Raw genomic sequence first — 8,581 nt, 5'->3', positions numbered from 1 at the left:
AAATACATTCCTTAGTTCCAACCAACGCGTTCTCAAAAGACGACGTCTTCTTGAAAAATACAATGTATGTCTGTGTAGAAACATGCTATTACAAAACTGATCGGGTGTGGGCGGCCGACGGGCCGGGGAGCGGGGGCAGGGCGGCCGGCGCCGGCGCTGGCGCGGGCGTCCGCTCGCAGCCGGACGCGCGGCGCCCGACCACACGGGCCGCACGAGCGGCCCCCGGCACGCAGGGCCTGGCGGCGCCGCCACCGTCGCCGTGACGCCAGCCGCCGACACGTCACGAGGAGACGAACACCATGTGCAAATAAAATCCCTTCGAACCGTCTCGCCGACAAAATGCAGCGTACAGATAATCTAAAACGCAGAAGAAAGATCAGGGCCGTGCTCCGGCTGTCGACTCGGCAGCGGAGCCCGGGACGCGGCTAGCGAACATGCATCAGGCGGGCGTCACTGATATGTGCGATGGGCACGCCGCCACAACATCCTACACATGTTTGGCGCACCGCACCGCGGCGCGGCACGTTACCTCTCGTTATGCCAACGGGCGTATGTACAGCGGCCTTGTGTACAGCACCTTGTGCGCATGGCCGAGCCCGGCCGCCCGCCGTATCACGTCACGTATGGCGGTCGCGGGCAGGGGAAATGTGGGCCTTGGCGGCGGTGCTGCTGCAGTCGGCCGCGCCGCCCTGATATGTCGGCACCGTCGCAGGCGCCCGGCCGGCAGGCTCGCTCGCTCAATCGTCGCGGCGGCCCACGCTCGACGTGGTCAAGCGCGGTGAGGTACTCGGGCACCGCTCGGTACACGAACGCCGTCGGTACATGCTGATCCTGCGGGGCGGGGCCAGTTCAGTGCTGATCCTGCGGGGCGGGACCAGTCCAGTGCTGATCCTGCGGGGCGGGACCAGTCCAGTGCTGATCCTGCGGGGCGGGACCAGTCCAGCGCTGATCCTGCGGAGCGGGACCAGTCCAGTGCTGATCCTGCGGGGCGGGGCGCGCCGTTGCACCTGCTATGGAACCACACGACGGGCAACAAGTGACAATGCGTCCAAGTGACAGCGCGTCCACGCATGTGGTTCACCGACGGATAGTCAGAACTCCTCTCAGCCGCCGAGGCCCGGTCCGTAACCCCGGACGCACCGAGGGACCGGTATCCACGGCTCCAGCGTGCTGATTGCGGTTCAGCTTCAGGTGCAGTAGTCAGAGCATACGTCTGTTGCCTCTCTGTTCTACCGCCGCAGTCAGCGCGTTTTATGTTCACTGTTTTGCCCGGCTCAGGTGTATCGGGTCATTCTGCTATGGACCTACTGGTGCATCTATATATACTTATACTTGCACTATTGTGATGACGTGATAAACACGGCTTTAGGGAACCAGGTGTGATCAGCACCGGAACCACAGTCAAAGATACGCTCAGAAATATACGGACGCAAGGCACGGGGCGCTCACTGCGCGTGACGTATGAAGGCAAGTCTGGAGCCGGCACCACGCCTGACCGGAGCCGGGACGGCCCGGCCGGCCGGAGACGGAGCCGCCGCCGCTCGGCGCGCGCCGCACGCACCTGGAACTCGAGCTCCATGCCGGTGATGTTGTCGCCGGGTCCGGTCGGCGGAAGCAGCTGCGATGTGAAGGCCTGCAGGTTGCGTGCCGGTACCTCCGTGTTGCCGGCCCACCAGCGACTCCAGCAGCGCGTCGTGGATGAAAATGTACTGGCGGCAGGGCCGTGGCTGACGTCAGCGGGGGGCCGGCCGAGCCGGCGCCCAGCACAGCACGTGACAGCCTGCACCAGCATCAGCATCAGGACAGACCTGGGTTGGCGAGCAGACCAGCCGGGGAAGATGCTGGTGACGCAGTTCGAACGGAACTTTCGCTGGGCAGCCAACCGCTGGCATGACCCACCACCACATCGGAACACGGCCAACACATTCCAGACGAAGAGTTCCGCGTTAACCTAGGAGTTCTGCCACACCCGCAGTGTCCGTCTCAGAGCGCCGCACTCTGAGACGGAGCGCGGCCGTGTCCTCAGCCGGCGCGCACCTGGTCCTCGGTCTGCACCATGTAGTTGCGCTGGGCTCGCAGGCAAGTCACGTGACCGTAGACGTCAACCGTGGCCTCGGAGCGGATGCGCTCCAGCATGCTGTCGATGGCGATGAAGCACCTGCCGTCCGGAGGCGGCCGTCAGCGCGCGTGACTCCTGCGTGGACGCGCGCGTCGCCGCACATCTGTCGCCCGACAAGCGGCGGCGGCGCGTCGCTGAACCCCAGACTTGCGAGCGCCGCCACTCCCCGCCAACGACTTGTGAATAAGATGTCACGGCTAACATAAGGGCAGCCCTACAAGCAACACGGCCCGCAACGCGACCCGAGCCTCTGCCGGAGCGATGAGGCCCACCGTGGCCGGCTTGGCGCCGTCGCGGGGCTGCCGGTGGCTCAGCGGGCCGCCCACTGACCCGGTGCGGCCCACACCGGCCGAGCAGTGCGTCACCATCGGCCCGGCGTCGGCCGGGTTCAGCGCCTTGACGTGGTGCAGGAACCGCAGGAACGGCGTCGGGTGGTCGGGCACGCCGTGGTCGGGCCATGCCGTGAACTGGAACTGGCGCACCTCGCGCCGCTCCAGCGAGTCGGCCTGCCGATCACGCCAGTTACACGCGAGCTCACGCGGTGTCAGTCACACGCGGGTTCAGCCAGCAGCAGGGACAGCGTAAACAGGGTCCGCGTGACGGGCCTGGATGCGGCACACGGTCCATGCCACTTCACACGATGACTGGCCACCCGCACAAGCAACCAAGCCACACGCCTTTTGCGGTGCGGAACGAGCGAGGGTGACAAAGAGACATGATTGCTATCACGACGGGGGGATACCAAGACCAGCAGAGAGTCCAGGGGCGGGTCGCGAGGACTGGGGAGGAGCGGGACGGGACGGCACGTACCCGCTGCAGCTGAAAGGTGCGGACCACGTAGCTGGCCAGCTCCTGACTGTCTGTGAGCGTCACGTGGATGGGCCAGTACGACTTCGTGCCCTTGGTGGGCCAGTACTGATCGCACTTGATGCGCGCCCGCTCCTCCAGGCGCGTTATCATGACGATAGTGAAGCTGCGCTGCTCCCACACCATGCGCCAGAAGTCGGAGAACGTTTCGGGCAGCGGGCCCTGCGGCACCGGCCGTGGTGCGGTCAAACACCGCGGGGTTCATGCACAACCAGGTCAAACACGGCAGGGCTCATACATGGCGGGGTTCAAACATGGTGGGGTTCAGACACAGAGGGGTCAGACACGGTGGGGTGTAGACACGACCGGGTTCAGGTACGGCGGGGTTCAAACAAAGCAGCCCTCAGCCACTGGTGGTCTCGAAAGCACCCAGATCCCAGCCCAGCAGTGGCTGACGGCGCCAGTACATACAAGTCTCATCTCAAAAACACACAGATCCCAGCCCAGTAGCGGCTGACGGCAACAGTACATACCAGCCTCACAAGGGACGACACAAATGCGTTTGAACGACTCAGCACTCACTACAGTTCCCATCACGGGTCCCATCATGCTACCTACAGTTCCAAACAGTACATCTACAGTTTCCATCATAAACAGAACGCCCAGAGCAGTGAAATGCTGCCATACGACCTCGCTGAAGCCGATGTCCCCTCTCCTCCGGCGGCCGAGACGCACCTGGGTGGCGATGTAGGCGTTGTGCTTGAGATAGCCGTCGCAGAAGTTGGCGTTGATGTAGTCGCTGCCCGCCAGCCCCTCCTCCGACTGCAGCACCACGCGCGAGTGGTCGTACGCTAAGATGTGGGCATATCGGTTCTTGGGCTGATTCATGTCCAGGTTGGAGTTGAGCCAGGTGAACTGCTGACCCGGCTCGATCGACTGCCGACAAAGCGATGGGAGCGGCGCAGTCAGTGGGACTCCGGACAGAATGCGACGTTCGCCCACGCGGCGGGAGGCGGCGTGTCACAGGTCGGTGACGTTCGCCCACGCGGCGGGAGGCGGCGTGCCACAAATCAGTGACGTTCGCCCACGCAGCGGGAGGCGGCGTGTCAAAGGTCGGTGACGTTTGGCCACGCGGAGAGAGGCGGCGTGCCACAAATCAGTGACGTTCGCCCACGCGGCGGGAGGCGGCGTGTCACAGGTCGGTGACGTTCGGACGGGCAGCTAGACTGTCCGTCGCTGAGCGGCAGCGGCATCTGCAGGTGACCTGGGGACGCACTCTCGGACGGAGTCCAGGAGCTGCGCCGGCGGAGGGACCACATACCGCACTTCAGTCAGACAACAGCGTGCCGCCTCAGCATGACCCCCATACCGACATGAGCCGCTCAGATCACCCCAGCGCGTCCACCCGCCCCAACTCCCTCGCCGTACGAGCCGTGCAAACCGTGCAACCCCGAGTCCCCCGGGGGCGCACCTTGTACTCCTCCGAGAACTTGCTGTTGTCGTTGGCCTTGAGCGCTTCCACGTGGTCGGCCAGCTGGCTAACGTGTACGGGTGGGTGCGATATCATGCCGGGCGTCTGGAGGTTCTGGCGCCGGACCTCGGCCGGGTCGGTCTGCGCGTGACTGGCCGGCGCCGCCATGTCGCACATCGGCGGCTTCATCACGGTGGCTGGCTCTGGCGATCTCTGCAACTGGCGCCGCCTGCCGCACCTGGCGCGGAAGGGGACGTCAGACCACGCCAGCTCAGGCACGGTCAGTCAGAGCGGGCGTGGTCAAGTGGGCTGAGACTACGTCAGTCCGCGCTCGGTGCCCGATGCAGCTGATCTTGGCCGCGCAGGCCGGTCTGACCCGAAGCAGAGGCCGGAACGGCCACGGTGCGATCTGGTCCGGTGAAGACAACGTCAGAGAGCTCGTCAATGGACAGGTCACCATCTGGTCCGGTGAAGAGAACGTCAGAGAGCTTATCAATGGACAGGTCACGATCTGGTCCGGTGAAGAGAACGTTAGAGAGCTCGACATTGGACAGGTCACGATCATGTTAACCAGACAACAAGGGCAGACCTAAGCCAAGGCTGAGCACAGCTGCTGTGCTCTGGTCATACCGGGAAGCACGACCAGAGGCCAGTACAAAACGTATGTCATTGAAGGGTCGAGGCTGCTTCCGTTGCCCCTGCTTCAGGTTGGTATGATATATATCTAGTCGCAGATCGCCAGTACCGCTGGCAGCAGGCCGTGCCACCAACTCAAGCCGCTCATCACGACCCCGCCTGCGCCTCAGCCTGCAGTCGTCACGCCGCGCCCCCTTGGGCTCCGAGGCGTCCGGGTTCCCGTCCCACCGAATCACGCGCGGCAGCGGAGCGGCGACGCTCGGCCCGCTCACCTCCTAGCGGCGATGACGATGTACGGCACCAGGATGATGAGCAGCAACAGACCGACGGCCGTCGGACCCACCACCCAGACCAGGCTGGACGAGGAGTACGACGCGCCCGCCCGCGGCTGCTTCATGTCCAGACTGAGCAGTTCTGAGTACGGACTGGACGTGAACAGGTCCTGCACGAGGTGACGGCTCCGGTCAGGTCACATGGAGTGTGGACAGGGCAGTACGGACTGGATGTGAACAGGTCCTGCACGAGGTGACGGCTCCGGTCAGGTCACGTGGAGTGTGGACAGGGCAGTTCTGAGTACGGACTGGACGCGGACGGCTACCGAAAGCCGGAGGAAGTCACGTCAGATTGACAACAGCACAGTGGGCAGGATGAGATGCCCGGCCGCTACAGAGGCCGACAGACGGAACCCAGCCGCACAGTCCCCCACAGGCCTGACACAGACGGCACCGCTGCATATGGCGGCTCAACAGCCGTGTAAAACCGGCGCTCAAGACCACGCAACAAGCCGTCGGTTACCTCTTCCGGCCAAAGCCAAGAGACGTATCCGAGCCGGACAGTGTCTTGGCCACGGCGCCGTAGTCGCCAATGAGGAGTGGCACCCGCCGCCGCCTGCTTCAGCTGCCTCAGCCACGTGAGCCGCCCCCCCCCCCCCCCCCCCCCCCCCCACTGACCTCCGCCGGCATGTCCACGACGGCACGCACGAAGATGCGGTACTTCTTGCCCTTCTCCAGCGGCTTGTTGACGAAGCCGTCGTACTTGCGACCGTCCCGAGCGCGAAGGTGTACGGGATGTTGCGCTGGTGGAACATGGCGGTGATGTACGGCCGGTAGTTGGGCATCAGCTCGGAGCGCTTCGCCTCCACCATCTGGCGGCAGGAGAGGCCGAGTGGACCGACCGGCGTCGACGGCAGGGTGCCGACTCGCGCGCGCCTGCCACATGCGCGCTTCCGGTCGGCCGCCTGCGCTCGGCCTGCGGCTGCTGGCGAGAGCAGCGCGAGGGGCGGACGTCGGCCCGGTTCGACCCTTCAGCCGCGAGCTGGGCCTGCTCGAGCCGCGCTGGCCGGCTGTGAGCTCTGCGCGGCGGGCGCTGCAGCGAGGCAGCGCCCGCCGCGCCGCCGCCGCTCACCTTCTTTGTGCTGTGCGAGTCCGGATGGTCCCTGACGTCGTGTTCGGGCACCACCACGACAAAGTAGTGCGAGATGGGGCCGTACTCTTCCGAGGCGCACGGCAGGGTCACCGTCACCTTCTGGTTGCGCACGCCCAGCAGGTCGGGCTTCGCCATCGGCTGCGGCGCTGCAGAGACGCGCAGACGGCGCTCAGGCCGGCCGTACAACAGACCAATCACGGCAAGGACAGCGGAAGGCGTGCGCGTCAGACACAGTCCACGCTGACAGCGATACAGTCGTCTGGCTGTGCAGGGAGGCCGGTCACCGAACGGCGGTCACATGTGCAGGTCACGTCCCTCTGACCATCGGGCTGACCCAACGACGTACCGACTCCACGTGAGCACGAGTGAGCGGTTGTTGGTCGTCTATCGCCAACGACAGTGACATGAACAAGCCTCCCGATCACGCCAGCGCCACAACACAGTCAGAAAAGGCTCGTGAAAGCAGCTGACTAGGCTTCCCATCTCACAATGAGGGCCATAACGTACAAGCGCCTCAGCCCCGGACGATCTGTCACCTGGGGCCGATTCTCGCGCTCTAGAACGCCTCCCGTCGTCCGTCTGCCGCGCAGAGCCCCCTCACTCCTCCCACTCAGTCAGACGCGCAGCGTCGCCGCCGCCGCCGCTGCTGGCGCCTGACCTACCGGCCATCTGAGTTGTGACGCGGATCTTGGCCGGCGCGCGGTAGCCGTTGTCGTCGGGCACGGCCGTCACGTTCACCGTGTACGTGGTGAACGGCTCCAGGTCCTCGATCTGCTTGCGGCAGATGCTCCTCTTTTCGCACCGCTTGGCGTCCAGGATCAGCGAGCGCGGCTCGATGCGACGCGACTGGGTTACGCCCTCGGCGTCGAGGAACTCCTTGACAGCGTCGTAGCGGATGCGGTAGTTGCGCGGGTCAAGGTGCGCCGGCCGGCGCCACGTCAGCGACATGCCGTGCGCGTGCACGCTGAGCGCGTGCAGGTTCAGCGGCACGTCGATTGGCTTCACGCGCACGCGGATCAGGTCCGAGAGACAGCCCAGACCCTGGGGGCAGACACCGCGGGTCAGGTCCGAGAGACGGCCCAGATCCTGGGGGCAGGCACCGTGGGTCAGATCCGAGAGACGGCCCAGACCCTGGGGGCAGACACCGAGGATCAGGTCCGAGAGACGGCCCAGACCCTGGGGGCAGACGCCGCGGGCCAGGTCCAAGACGAGTGAGGTCCAAGGACCGGGTCAGGTCTGAGTCGCTAGCCAGGTCTAAGGAGCGGGTCATGTCCAGAGAGCGGGTCAGGTTCGAGGAACAGCCCAGGCTTTTTACTCCAAAAGTGGTGCGATTTTCAATACAGTCCCACAGCAATCGTGTCGACACGGCCGCATCAGACATTTGTGAGACTGCTGCTCACGGACATTCTGACGCGCATGTAATACTCGGTCTCGTACAAGGGACGAAGACAGCATTGCCCTTCCTGGCAAACACGCCCCCACACACTATGGGTTCTGTGCTTAAACACCGAAACAAAATGAAGTGGCACCACATAGATCACCAGCGCATCCCTGACCGGACACGGAGCCGGTGGCCGGCCAGAGCTACCTGGCCGGCAGCCCCGGACGCCTCTAAGTCGCGCCCGACCCGTCGCTTACCGACTTGCTGCGCGCGGCCCACCCCGATGGCGTACTGGGCGTGTTTGTCCAGGTTCTCCAGCTCAGCAGACGTGTGATCGGCACCTTCTTGAACGACCAGGCGTCTAGGTCCGTCCCGGGCGCCATGGCGTAGAACCACCTGGCGGCCCCCGCCCGGCTTGTCACGGTCCACAGGGCGACCACGGCGGCCGACCGCCGCCCGCCCGAGGACCCGACCGCCCCCGCCCGAGGACCCGACCGCCCCCGCCCGAGGACCCGACCCGCCCCCAGCCCGAGGACCGAGGCCCCCGCCCGAGGACCCGACCCGCCCCGCCGAGGACGGGACCCGACCGCCGCCGCCCGAGGAGACCGACCGCCCGCCGCCAGAGGACCCTGACCGCCCCGCCCGAGGACCCGACCGCCCCCGCCAAGGACCCCGGCTGCCGCCGTCCGAGGACCCGACCGCCGCCGCCCGAGGACCCGGCCGCCGCCGACGACCGACCAAC

General features: G+C 65.5%; 1 pseudogene; it reads right to left on the bottom strand.

Annotated features, from left to right (window-relative positions):
- Nucleotides 1-342: 342 nt before the first annotated feature.
- Nucleotides 343-8,235, bottom strand: LOC119104157 (tyrosine-protein phosphatase Lar-like; annotated as a pseudogene).
- Nucleotides 8,236-8,581: the final 346 nt, after the last annotated feature.

This window comes from Pollicipes pollicipes, unplaced genomic scaffold, assembly GCF_011947565.3.
Source record: "Pollicipes pollicipes isolate AB1234 unplaced genomic scaffold, Ppol_2.1 Scaffold_5954;HRSCAF=7063_pilon_pilon_pilon, whole genome shotgun sequence".
NCBI lineage: Eukaryota > Metazoa > Arthropoda > Thecostraca > Pollicipedomorpha > Pollicipedidae > Pollicipes > Pollicipes pollicipes.
The sequence above is the reverse complement of the archived record's forward strand: the minus strand, read 5'-3'. Positions and strand labels throughout refer to the sequence as shown.